Raw genomic sequence first — 13,649 nt, 5'->3', positions numbered from 1 at the left:
GGGGACTTCGAAGGTGAGGGATTGGAGAGCTGAGGTGCGCGTGTTGCTAGGTGGCATCACAGGGGGACGTGAGCTTGACGGGTGCCCTGGAGCATATCGTGGGGTCTGCCGATGGAAAGCATCTGCAGGTGAGTCGTTACTGCAGCACAGCCCGGCCCGACTGGGTCAGCAGCGCTCAGTCATAGGTCACTATCATGGAAGGGTTTGAAGCCGGGGGGCTATCTGGGGACAGCTAACCAGCAGGGTGTGCGGTGACTTAACTTGGGTGTCCTTGACCGAGGAGGACATCAGGAGGTGGCACTGGGCCAGCTGGTGAGATCAGGCTGGAAGGACCCTCCCGGGAACACCCACTCACCACAGGCCACAAGATGTCTCCAGGGCAGCACGGGGAAGCCACAAAGCCATGGTGCTGGCATTCCTGAGCATGGCGCCCCAGCAGGACGCACAAAGTCTCCCTCGGTCCCCAGCTGGCACGGAGGCCGTGGACCCAGCTCTTCACGTGCACCTGAGGCTCCACGTCTCTACTGCAGGCCCTGTGGGGCCCTCCACGGGCACCCGGCCACCCACAGAAGGTCCAGTGAAGGGCTGCCTTGTCCAGTGGGCACAGAGGAGCGAGGTCCACGGGCAAGCTGCAAGCCCTGGACACATCAGAGAGCCAAGTGCTCGGAGACATGGAAGCCATCCTGAGGACCCATGCTGAGGTCCCGCCCAGGTGGCAGAGGGTATCCATGTAGGTCTCAGGCACAGTCACCCGAAGGGCCGGGGATTCGTGGACGGGCACAGAGGGGCCAGAGGCAGGCTGGACTGTGACCGCTGAGGATATGGAAAGTGTTCCTCCATCCAGGGACAGGTCAGGTCGACCTGGGACCCATTCACCTGAACACAGACACCCAGTGTCAGGCAGCCCCCCAAACCCCATTCTCCCCTCTCCACAGAGCACCCAGGGATCTCTTCTTTTATTTATTTATTTATTTTGGCAAGGGGGGTGAACCCAGGGTGCTCAACCACTGAGCCACATCCCCAGCCCTTCTTTATATTTTACTTAGAGACAGGGCCTGCTGAGTTGCTCAGGGCCTCTCTCAATTACTGAGACTGCCTTTGAACTCACAATCCTCCTGCCTCAGCCTCCTGAGTCTGAGCCACTGCTCCCGGCTCCAAAGGGTCTTTTAAAATCACAAATTGGATCCCATGGCTTCCTGGCTCCCGAGTTCACTTGGATAAGCCAAACTCCTCCCGTGACCCCACGGTCCCATGGAAATGGCCTCTGTTGCTCGGGGTGCACACGTCCTCTCTCAGGCCCTCACTTGGTCTCCCACTCTGCACAGGCTACACTCTCTCCCTACTATTTCTCCAGGGACCATCCCGATCTCTGGACCTGTCCCTGGCTGTGTCTTTGGCCTGGACCCGCCCATCCCAGCTCCTCCCAGTCTCCGTCCAGCGCTTCCTGCATACCCTGCCTCGCGTGTAACACCCCACGCCCCTCTCACCTACACCTATGCATTATTTTGTCTCCAGAACAATTGTGACATGCCAGAAGTTTACTTATGTCTGGTTGATTGTCTTTCTCCTAAGGATTTTTATCTATTTTTAAACAAAATCAGGAAAAACCCTGTGACCTGGGAGGCTGAGGCAGGAGAATGGCGAGTTCAAAGCCAAGCTCAGCAACTTAGTGAGGCTATGAAAACTCAGCAAGACCCTGTCTCTAAATAAAATATAAACAAAAAGGCTGGGGATGTGGCTCAGTGGTCAAGTGCCCCTGAGTTCAATCCTTGGTACCAACAAATAATAAATAAAAAGGAAACAAAGAAATGATCCAAGCAAGATGATTTAAGGCACTGATGAATATAAATACTTGGAAGGAAAGAAAGTGTGGGGTATGAGAGGGACTGAGAAGGGTGACTCCTTTCACAGAAGTGGCCAGGGAGGGCTTGTTGGGGGAGGTGACATTTGAGAAGAGATGGAAGGAGTGGACCTGATGTCCATTTACCACCCAAACACGGGGGGAAAGCAAGGGGATGAATGGAGGTCAGTGGAGGTCATGCCGCCTCTGTCTTCCTGTTTCTCAGATACAGATCAAGCTGCTGAGCCGTTGAATGAAATCTCTTCAACCTGCTGCCCGGTCCATGCCTGCTGGGCCGGTGGCACCAGGGACTCTGCACTCAGAGGGCGGAGGGCACGTCGTGTGCCCAGCACCTCCTGGCCGCCATCTTCCAGCCAGACTCCTGAAGTGGGCAGATGTCCCGCTGAGTGTGCGCGGGTGGGGTCCCCACAGAGCCAGGGCATCCCGTCACCCACGGGGGGCCGCCTGGAGTGCCCTGTGCGGGCAGCACCGCTCAGGGCGCCCACAGCGTGAGGTGGCGCTCTGGCGGGTCCCAGGGGGCTGCGGGCGGTAGCGACAGCGCTCAGGGCTCACAGCCGCGCCTCGGGCCACACGCTCCTGGCTGAAGCCCGCTCCCCAAGCCAGCAGTGCCGGGTACAGAGGAGTCGAGGCTGGCCCAAGTGACGGGCCAGGGGCCCACAGAAGTCACAGTGGCTGTTGGCCACGCCTGGGGGAGGGGACAGGGGCCTGAGGGTGAAACCCCGGCTGCCTCAACCAGAGGGAGGCAGAGCCAGGATGGCCAAGGGCAGGTGGGGCAGGAGTGGTCCCCAGGGCGACCTCCACACTGGCGCTGACTGGACGCTCATCAGGTCTGCAGGACGCTTTGTGATTGGTGCCCTGAGGATCCAGTGCGGGGAGGTGGGTGGGAGATGGGAAAGGGGTTCAGAGGAGCCTCCATTCTGGTTTGAGGCTTGGGCCACCACCCCACGCAGGCTTCGGGTGTCCCTGGGAGCGAGGGGTTTCAATCAGTCAGGGAAGGTGGCATCCTAGCGCGCTCAGGGTGGAGGTCCTCGGTGGAGCTGGGGCGGGCAAAGCTGCAGGGGCACAGGCTGGCTCGCCTCTCAGGCCGGCGGACGGCGGCAGCGTGCAGAGCTGGGCGTAGGGCGCAGCGTCCTCAGGCCCTCCGTGGCCCTGTGTGCCACTCATCCAGGCCGCTGGTCCCCGGTCTGCCAGGTGTGGCCAAGGTCAGTGTCATGGAGGGCGAGAACCCCGCTGCGGAGCTCCTTGTCATTGCTGGAGTCACCACTGAAGTGGCCGCTGAGGTTACAGAGGCGGCCCCTGTGTTCAGGTCCCACCTGCATGAAGAGTGTTGAGGTGGCTGAACCTGGAGCCAGGTACCCACTTGCAGCACACCGGGCCCCCCTCCCGCCACACAAGGGCCTTGGGACCCAGTGAGTTCCACCACCCGGCGGTCCACCTGGGACGGGGGCGTCCAGGGTCTGTCCCCTCCCACGGCCTTCCCCACTGCGCAGTGCCCTCCCCAAGCCCGCCACGGGCCCCACCGGGCCTGGGCCTGCGTGCACCTCCTGCACCCTCCGCTGCACTGAGCGTCTCTTCATTTGCCTCCTTTGCTTTTCCAATCCCAGGCAGGGACTTCAGACCCCCTCCGCTCGCTGCTGATGAGCCCAAACGTCTGCCTCCAGCTCCCACCCGCCCAGAAGGCCATGCTGCCCTGTGCCCCTGCTCCTGGGGAAGGGACAGGGGGTGAAGAGGCACCTCCAACGCCACAATCCATTCCTGAGCTCTGGATCCTACCCACCTCCCCACCCCAGCAGGGCAGCTCGAATCTTCAGCCTGCTGAGGCCAAGCACCAAGTCACGCGGGCACCCGCCCTCTCGTCCCACTCCGCAGCCCTTGGAAAGGTCCCTGAGTCTGACACTTCTCCCCTCCTCGGTTCCCTCCCCGGTTCCAGCCACTGCTGCGTCCTGCCCCAGCTACCCCACAGCCTCCACTCCAGCCTGCCTGCTCCCCGAGTCCCCAACAGTGTCCCCTGTGTGAAGTCAGAGGTCCCCAACAGTGTCCCCTGCGTGAAGCCAGAGGTCCCCAACAGTGTCCCCTGCGTGAAGCCAGAGGGCTTTTGATAACACCCAAGTCAGACCACATGCCTCCTCAGCCCAGAGGCCTTGCCCAAATACCACCTCATTGTGGGTGAAAGTTCCAGTTGTTTTGTTTTGTTTTGTTTGTCTGTTTGTTTGGCACAGGGCATTGAACTCAGGGGCACTTGACCACTGAGCCACATCCCAGCTCTGTTCTGCGTTTTATTTAGAGACAGGGTCTCACTGAGTTGCTTAGGGCCTCGCTAAGTTTGCTGAGGCTGGCTTCGAACTCACGATCCTCCTGCCTCAGCCTCCCGAGCTGCTGGGATTACAGGCGTGCCCACCCCACCTGGCAAAGCCCCAGTTTTCACAGTGACTCGCAGAGCCCTGCAGGACCTGTCCCTGAGATCTCCTCTCACTCCTCTTGCTCACTCCACTCCGGCCACATGGCCACCGGCCTGTTCTTCCTCCGTGAGGTCAAGAGCAGTTCTCTCCCTGGGCTTGGCCCCCACAGTCCCCTCTGGCTGGCTCTCCCCTACACACCAGCAGCTCCTCTTCTGCCCAGTGACATCTTTCCTGACCACCCTCCACACCAGGCGCGCCCGCCATTCTCCCCTTCAGCTTCGCTTCCGGCACTAACCGCTACCTGAGAGGTTGGCCGTCAATGTTTCTGCTGTCTGGGTCCCACCGGGGATACAGCGAGTGCCAGCAGGGAAGGGGCCTCTTGGTTTTGTTCTTGGCTCTGAGACCTGGAACAGGCCTGACCCAAAACAGATGTTCCCCAAAGTCTTGATGGCGAATGGATGATGGAGGTGGGATGGATCTGAAGAGGGATGGGAGGATAGACGTATGCATGGGCGTAAAGACGGACGCTTGGGTGGATGGGCGGGTGAACTGATAGGAGGACAGAGGACTGGATGAAGGGATGAAGGAGGAACGGGCAGGTAGACGGAGGGATGGGCAGCTTGGCGGACTGATGGATGTGTCAAGGGTTTTGTTGGGAAGATGGTTTGACCCAGGGGAGGCTCAGTGATGGATGGAGTAGAGCAACTGAGGAAAGGGGGAGAGGGCGTGGAGGGAGGGAGGGATCCCTGCGCTGCGGAAGCTGTGTGGACGTGGGGAGTGGGGCTGTGTGGCAGGACCGGGGAGGCAGGGCGTGAGGAGGGGCTGGTGGCCGCTGCAGCCTGGGCGATAACCGGCAAGTCGAAGGGGAGCTTTGGCCTGGACAGGCCTGCAGTTGGGCAGCTGCCCTCCTGCCCCTCACCTGTTTCAGGATCACACGAGTCTCCAGTCCCCGGCAGCTGATCACCACCTCCACGTGGTACAAGAAGGTCACACACTGACTGTGGAAGTCCCTGTCGGAATTCTCCACACCGGAGGAGAAGCCCCCAGGGATGGTCAGGTGGTAGGTGCGGTGCCTTGGAAGCAGGCCCTGGCTCCATCGAAGGTGAAGTCACAAAGGTCTCGGAGGGTCACGCAGGTACCCAGGAGGCTCTGCAGCCCAGTCAGTCACTCTGCAGCCCACAGGACAGCGGGCTGGGCTGCAGTGGAAGTGGCCACGTCTATCACACAGTGGCTACGGGCGCCTTGGTGCAGGGAGACCAGCTCCCCTGACTAGGGAGAGTGCTCAGATTGGCATCCCCTGCCCACCTGCAGGCTTGAACAGGGCCAAGCGGAGGCCTGAGGTAGGCCCGGAGGCAGAACCCGAAACAGCCCAGGGCGGGGCAGAAACGCAGGGATGCCCGGCCAGCACCCTGCACCTCGGCCTGGACACCATGGCCACCACCTTGCCTAGAAGGCAGCAAACTTGGGAAACCCGTTTTCCCTCAGCAGAAAGCATAGCCCAGTGGACAAGGGTCCAGACCTGGCTCTGTCCCCTGAGAGCTGAGTGCATCCTGCAGCCTCAGTTTCCTACCTCTGAACAGTGGGGGCGATGAAGCACCGTGTTGAGGGCCGGCGTGATCACCAGTGTGAAGCCCTCGGCAGCCAGCTGGCCCACAGGAAGCCGTCCTTGACTTGCGTCAGCTGAGACTGTTGCTCATGTGCTGGCCCGTGCCTGGCTCAAGATGGGCTCTCAGAAACATGACTTGTTACTATGGGGACAGAATTATACATGTAGTAAATGACCAAGGATATTTGCCATTGTTATCATTATATATTATATCATACATATATACATTTATATGTATAAGGATTAGCACAAAAATTAACACATGCCCAGTACATACTGACCATTATTATCCTTAGGATCATCATTTAATTTGCTTACACACAGACACCTAGCAAGTGCCCAAGATGTATTACTATTATTATTATTATTATCAATACTACTGCAACTACTATTAAAATGCTTAGCCTGGACATGGATACAAACTAACTGCCCAATACATTTTAATTAATAGTAGTAGTATGGGAAATAACATAGGGTCAGAACTCACATTTGGTGATTAAAATAATACAACCAGGCATGATGGTACACACCTGTAATCCCAGCGACTCAGGAGGCTGAGGCAGGAGGATGGCAAGTTTGAGGCCGGCCTCAGCAACTTAGCTAGGCCCTAAGCAACTTAGCAAGACCCTGTCTCAAAATAAAAAATAAAAAGGGCTGGGGCCAGGCACAGTGGCACACACCTGTAATCCCAATGACTCGGGAGGCCGCAGTAGGAAGATCACAAGTTCAAAACCAGCCTCAGCAATGGCAAGGCACTAAGCAACTCAGTGAGACCCTGTCTCTAAATAAAATACAAAATAGGGATGGGAATGTGGCTTAGTGGTCAAGTGCCTCTGAGTTCAATCCCCGGTCACCCCAGCCCCAACAAGAAAAAGGGCTAGGGATTTAGCTCAGTGGTTAAGCATCCCTGGGTTCAATCCCTGTACCAAATAATAATAATAAAATGAAATAACACAAACAATAGTAACTCAGGTAATTCAGAATCTTATATGTGCTAAATAAAATTAACTAGTATTGTTTTTTTATTGTTATTGTTATATCATCAAATTGTTGAGTTGGGACCAAGCATTTAGTAGGTGCTCATTAAATACTAGTTAATTTTTAAAAACCAATAATGCTAACAATAGTAACAGTATTAAGCTCTTAGCATCTAATGCTGTGCACTGGGAATGAGCTTAATAAATACTAATAGCAGTACATCAATCGTGCCGGCAGTAACAGAGAGGCCGGCGTGCCGTCAGTTTGCAACCTGCGGTGCTCGACTGGGCAACCTACCATGTACTGGGGGTCCTGTGATCCCCCAGGATGGCCAGCCCCACTCCCTGGAGCAAGGCCCAGCCCTCGGCTCACGTGGTGGGTGTGGCCACCTTATGCGCAGCCGCACTGCCCAGGGCGCAAGCAACATCGCAAGAACAGCTTTCCACTCAGGCAGGGCTACCTCGGCGCAGCAGGTGCACAGAGCGGGTAGCTGCTGTGCTCTGGATGCTTCGCGGCTGTGCACGCAGGAGAAAACGCATGGGTAAGAAGGATCTGCGCGCAGGTGCTCAGGCCCCTGTCTGAGGGCTTCAAATCCCTGATCTGTCTGTGACCTGGTGCTGATGCTTAGGGCTTAGTCTCCTCGTCCGGCAAATGGGCTCTTTAGTACTGACCTCAAACCTGTTTTGAGGGTTAAGTAAGTTAAAATGAAGTGAGTGGGGCCGAGCCAGGCACACTGAGAGCCTGGGTGAACTTGACTTCTTGTTTCGGGAAGAGCCCCCAGTCTACCTTTCCCACTGCCTGAGCCCCATTCTACCCAACTCCAAAGTCTTGAGGGGTGAAGCCTGAATGTCAGACATTCACATTGGTCAGGGACAGGGCGTGACTTTAGGGGTGTCCTGACCCCCTAGATGTCCCCACGGAGGCTTTTGGTGCCCTGGTTGAGCAAAGAAGCAGCAGTCCCCAGAGAACCCGCCCTGCCCCTATTGCAGGGGGAACATCTGCACCAGGGACCGGGGACAACTCTGGCACAAGGGAGGAAAGAAAGACTTTTGAGGAACAATTAGAAGGATTTGCATATGGACTAGGTTTTTCATGTGTCCAGGAAATTATTGCTCATTCTGTTAGGAGTGAGTACATCATGGTAGTTTTATTCTTTCTGAAGTCCAGTCTATTAGAGATGGGATATTTACAGATTGACACAATGTCCGGAGTTTATTTTACAAAAAGTAAATAAATAAAGTGGGAATGGACCCAAAGTTGGCCCCAACTTCCCCATTGTTGAAGTTGCCTGATGGGTACGGGGCATTCATTATACTATTTTCTCTCCCTTCACTTATGTTGAAAACATCTATCATACGGAATTCAAGTAAATAAGAAGGAAAGAATTGAAAGGCAGGACCGTAATAAACATCTCCTGTCACTAGAGAAAATAGGGCTCAAATGTCAACTTTGTGAGCTATGGACAACAACTGAGCTCTGTAAGCCTCTGCTTTCCCAGCTATAAAATGGGGATGAGAGCGGTCATCCATTCTGACTTGCAGAGTGTTCCAGAGAAGGTGACAGCAATAGCACAGAGCCCTTAACCCGTGCCTGGGACACTGCAGGTGTGCAATAGATGTTAATGGTTGTCGGCATTATTATTATTTTGGCATCTCTGGGAGGTGAAAGTTGGGCATCTCAGGTCAGGTTTCTTTTCTGAGGGTAGGAAAGGACATCCAGTCACCTTGACAGGGAGGCAATGAATCAGCACAAAAATTGTCAAATCCGACCCGGAGTGGTAGTAAAAGCATGCAGCAGCCAGGAACGGTGGCACATACCTATAATCCCAGTGGATCAGGAGGCTGAGGTAGGAGGACCACAGGTTCAAAGATAGCCTCAGTAACTCAGTGAGGCCGTAAGCAACTCAGCAAATAAAATAAAATAAAATATCTCTAAATAAAATATTAAAAGGGGCTGGGGATGTGGCTCAGTGGTAAGTGCGCCCTTGGGTTCAATCCCTGGCACCAAAAAAACAAAACTGTCGCCATCAGTAGAATACAGGCTCCACCCCAATGGGCCTGCACCCAGCTGGAGCCTAAGCAGAAGACCTGGGAGCCCCCGTCTTGCCAGGCTTTGGAATGCAGGAAGTGGCTGTTGGCACTTGGGCAGCTGAGGGATCTAGAAGTAGCTCAGCCTGTGAACAGCTGGCATGGCCATATGGAATAAGCAGATAAACTCCTGTCTGGCTCAACCATGACTTACCACAGAAGGAAGGACTTCCCCAGTGCCCAAGGGTGACATTTGCACCTGGCAGACTGTGTCATGTGTCTGCAAGGCCAAGGATGCGGTCACCGCCCCCAACAAGACGCACATCACTGACGCAGCTGATCCACCTGGATCAGGGTTTATCTCCCCCCACCCCCGGGTCCTGCAGGAGGCCCCGCCTCCTCCTCACAGGCACAGTCTGCTCCTGGTCATTGCAGACTGGACAGGAAGCTCCACAGTCGTCCCCACGAACCCTGCCCTTCTTCTCCAAGGTGACATGGGCCTCAGCATCATCACTAGGGTTGCCATTGAAGTTACTGCAGAGCCCACAGGTGTGACCCTGCTGGGACTGGGGCAGGGGCAGGGTGAGGCTGTAAGAGGTCTGTGCTGAGCCACAGGTCGAAGTCCAACCACAGCATGAAGAAGAGGCCATTCCAGTACATGACAAGGCTGCGCCCGCTCCCGCTCACAGGAAGGGCCACTGTCTCACCATTTGCCTAAGGAGCAGACTGAGTCAAAGATTTTGGTTCAGGAGAGCTGGACCACATTGGTTTGAGCCAGTGTCACATGACACATAGTAAGTGCTCAAGCGCCTGTAAAATATGTTTAAATGAAGAGACAAAAACCGAACTGTAATAGTAACCATTTCTTGTTCTCTCCTGCTCAGCATTCATTTCTGTTTTTCCTCTGGATTTCCTTGAGAAACTATCCCTCCAACATCTAGCCATGTGGTTCACAGGAAGTAAGTCAACCCAACCCTAACTCCCAGCACATAACCCAGCCCCACCCAATCAGTCCACAAAGACTGGGTCACAAGATGGCCACATGACCCAAGCTGAGCCAATGAGGGATGGCCCTGGGACTTTTCAGGAGAAGATTCTCTTTCTCCAGAGGCATTTGCTAAACTGGCCGCCATCTTTGTTCTCACAAAGCAGACTGGTCCATGGCTAAACTGAAAGAAAGTAGAGCCCAGATATGGACACAGCTTCCAGATATGTTATTCGAGCACTTGGATTCAGCTCTGCCTGAATCCAGGGATGTGTTGGTTGTTTTTCAATTATGTAAACCAATAAATTCCTTGTTTTTTTCTTAAGCTAATCCAAAGGGTATTTCTGTTACTTTAAACTAGATGCCTCTGAGGGATACAGCAGGACAGCGTGCGTAATTGGAGGACAGAGGTTAACATGGAAATACTGGAGAGAATGGAAGCTTTTCCTTTGGTGCTGTGGTAAGGAGCTGGGATTCCTAAGAACCATTTGTCCCCACTGGCCAGAGATGGTGCTTACCTGAGCCATGCCTGGGCTGCCCCTGGGGTTGCATTAACCTGGGTAGATGCTTCCAAGAGGGGCGTGGCAGGGCATCTGGACCTGGCCTTCCTCTGTTCTACTCTGAAGAAGGGCGTTGAGCCAGAGAGCCGCGGGACTCAGTAAGGACAGGCAGGCAGGTGCCTGGGAATTCCACGTCCTCCCATCAAGGGTGATAATGTGCGAGTGCCCAGTTGCCTGGCAGGTGCCAGGGGAAAGCGGGAGGCACCTGAACGTGCTCTTGAGGGTCCCGCAGCTCCACCCAGGCTCCTGGAGGAGGGCAGCAGTGCGCGGTGTGGGCAGGAGCCTCACCCAGCGGGATTGCCCACTGTGCTCCCCAGCCCAGGCCCGCCAGCCAGTGCACCTGCCCTCTGTGGAGCAGAAGCACCGGACAGGACAGGCAGTCAGTGCTGCTAGCACAGAGCCCCCGTCACCCTGGCAGCCCTGCAGGGTGACAGGCAGCAGGCTGGGCACAGAAGCTAGGACAGGAGGAGCCACGGAGCCCCAGCAGGCAGCTCTGGAGGGACTGAATTGGATTCACCACAAGGACATTAACGCACTGCCCCAGGGTCGAATTCTGTCCCCTGCTATGTCCCCAGAGCCCAGCACACGGGACACCCTGATGAATATTTGTTGAAAGAATTAATGAATGTGTCGAAGCCCTTCTCTGTCACCCTGGCTTGTCGGTTTTGACTGGGCATCTCCTACCTGCCAGGAGCACTCTAGGGACGGGGACACAGCAGTGACCAAGACTGTTAAGAATCTGTGACCTCAGGGAGCAGCTTTTTGGGAGCAAAGGCTGATCCGCTACTCCCCCGGGGCCACATCTGGTCTGCTGCTGTGCTTCACAGTCCACCATCTGAGGATGGCTTTTGCAGGTTTAAATGGGGGGAAGAAAGCAACATAAGAAGGATGTTCTGTGAAGCATGAGAATCATATAAGATTTAAATGTCAAGGCCCACAAATGACGTTCTGATGTAACCCAGCGCCTTTGCTCAGGCGTGGTCGACGGCAGCTTTGGTTACAACAGCAGAGTTGGGCAGTGGCAGCACAGCGTGCCCCAGAACGCCTGAAATATTTATGGCCCGGCCCTGCAGAGTCAGAATAAAAGCCAGCTGGCCCTCCTCGAGAGGCGGGGAGGTTCTGCAACGAACTGATAAAGGAAAGAGCGCTTCGGATGGAGACATGGGCCTGTAATCAAGAGTGACTCAGCTCAGGGGGCTTCTTTGGCCACCGTGGACAGGGAGGCCACCCCTCAGAGGTGCCAGGTCCCGAAGGCTGCAAGGAGCCAGCCGCGTGGTGTCTGGACAAGGGCACTCCAGGCAGCTGGAAGAGCAAATGCAAAGCGGAGAAGTCCGGAATGTTCCAGGAGCGGTGGAGGGAGAGAGCCGAAGGGAGGGGGTCCGAGGGGGTCTCGAGGAGGAGGCAGGAGGGTCAAGTTTCATCCCAGCGGCAGTGGGCAGCCATGGTTGGCTTTGGTCAGGAGTCCAGTGCAAGCTCATAATGTTAAGGCCAGGTGCCAGTGACATCGGGTGGCCAGGACAAACCCCGCCACCAGCTTGGGGTTGTCAGAGATTAGGGGAAGGAGCTAGTAGAGGAGAGATGGCTGAGGGGCTGTGCGTGAGTCTGAGCCCAGAGTCTGTGAGCCCCTGCACCCTGTCCCCGGTGTCCGCTGCCAGCCAGCCTGGCTCCCCGGCCTCCTCCAGGGGCACGTCCCTGCAGCCCGCTCTCCAATCCTGTGTGCCCCTGGCCTGCCTCCCTGCCCACCCGGCCTCTCGCGGCCGGCATGGTGGCCCGGCGCTGGGTTTCTATAGGCAGGGATTTTGTCTGTCGGGCACTGTGGTGTCCGGCGAGTCTACAGGACAGGCTGGCACTTAGCAGGGGTTCAGTTCCTGTTAGTCCTTGTTACCAGAAAGCGCTCGAGGGGCCCAGGGCTTGTCGCTGGCTTGGAGAAGACAGAACCCCCAACCTGCCCCTGCCAACCCCTTTGGGGGGCCTTGGGAGCAGGCGGTGGCCGTGGCCGGCACGCTGAGCTGACTGCCTGTTCCTGGAGGTGCCTGGGAATGGAGTCCCGGGAGTCAGGCCACAGTCCTCACTGCTTCCCTGCCACCGAGGCCCCAGGGCCCCTGGCCTGGTCTGGGCCTCAGCCCTCCCCCGGCTGTCCCCAGCGCTGACTTAACTGCACACGCTCTGGGCTTCCGAGGGCGCCGTCCCTCCTTCCCGGAACATTAGCTTCTCACGTACCCATCTGACTTTGACTTGTCCCTCAGGACTCCTCTCAGATGTCCCTTCTCTGGGACGCCTTCCCTGACTCCCCAGCAGGGCCAACCCCTCCTCTGGGCTCCAGTGCATCCCTGGGTTTCCCTCATCTGACCCCTGATCACATGGCCCAGCTTCCTCGCCACAGCCCCCACTGTCCTGGGCCGTCACTGTCTGAGGACAGCGTGTGGCCCCGTGAGGACAGGCGGGGCCTTTCTCTGTAACCACCATGTCCACATCGTCCCCCAGTGTGGGGTCAGACCCCGAGTGACCCCTCCCTGCCTCACGCTGGCTGTGTGGCCTTCTGCCTCCTGGGTCAGGAAGGGGCTGGGCTGGGCTGTCCCCAGGCCTTCCCACGACGGACGGACGTATTCAGGGTTCTGGAAGGTAGGGCCCTGTGGTCCTGATCTAGGGGCTCAGGGATGTTAACGGTGTCTTTCCCAAATGAGAAGTTTAAAAATCCACTTAACAATGACAGCAGGACTTGCATAGCCTTCACTATAGTGCCAGGAACTGTTGATCGGTTCGAGTCGCACAACCACCTAACAGGGTGGGTTCTACTCTCCTCACTCTTGTTGTTAAAAGGAAAACTGAGCACAGAGAGGTTATGTGACTCCCCCAAGACCACACAGCTAGAAAGTGCTGATGCCAAGATTCTAACCAAGACCATCTGTGTTCTCATCCTTGATGCTAAACGTGAGGGGGATTCCTTGCTTTAACGGAGAAATAGAATAAGGAATAATGCAAGGGAAAGGGTTTGGTGCACATTCCCATTTGGGGACACTTTAAACCACGTACATGCTGATATTGGTGTGGTCAGTGGAATAGTGACCTCCCAGTGATGTCCTGATTGCCAGGTCCTGTGCATTTGTCGTGTTAAATGGCAAAAAGAACTTTGTAAATGTGACTGAGTTTATAGACTTTGAAAGGACAGATTATTCTGGATTGACCAGACGGGCCCAGTATGGAAGCGGAAATTTGGGCACAGTGGTGCACAC

The 13,649-nt window shown here is 55.9% G+C and overlaps 1 long non-coding RNA gene across 2 annotated transcripts; it reads right to left on the bottom strand.

Annotated features, from left to right (window-relative positions):
• Positions 1 to 1,687: 1,687 nt before the first annotated feature.
• On the bottom strand, positions 1,688 to 12,701 carry LOC124966443 (uncharacterized). 2 transcript variants are annotated; one of them, XR_007105346.1, is made up of 6 exons: positions 10,375 to 12,701; positions 7,142 to 7,359; positions 5,831 to 6,008; positions 5,180 to 5,456; positions 4,562 to 4,738; positions 1,688 to 3,174 (listed from the first exon to the last, which is right to left on the bottom strand). It is a non-coding gene; the product is annotated as an uncharacterized LOC124966443 (long non-coding RNA). The 2 variants fall into 2 exon arrangements; XR_007105347.1 differs by lacking the exon at positions 7,142 to 7,359 and having other exon boundaries at positions 10,375 to 12,699.
• Between the last annotated feature and the right edge of the window lie 948 nt (positions 12,702 to 13,649).

This window comes from Sciurus carolinensis, chromosome 16, assembly GCF_902686445.1.
Source record: "Sciurus carolinensis chromosome 16, mSciCar1.2, whole genome shotgun sequence".
Taxonomy (NCBI): Eukaryota; Metazoa; Chordata; class Mammalia; order Rodentia; family Sciuridae; genus Sciurus; species Sciurus carolinensis.
This window is presented reverse-complemented; position numbering and strand designations above follow the sequence as displayed.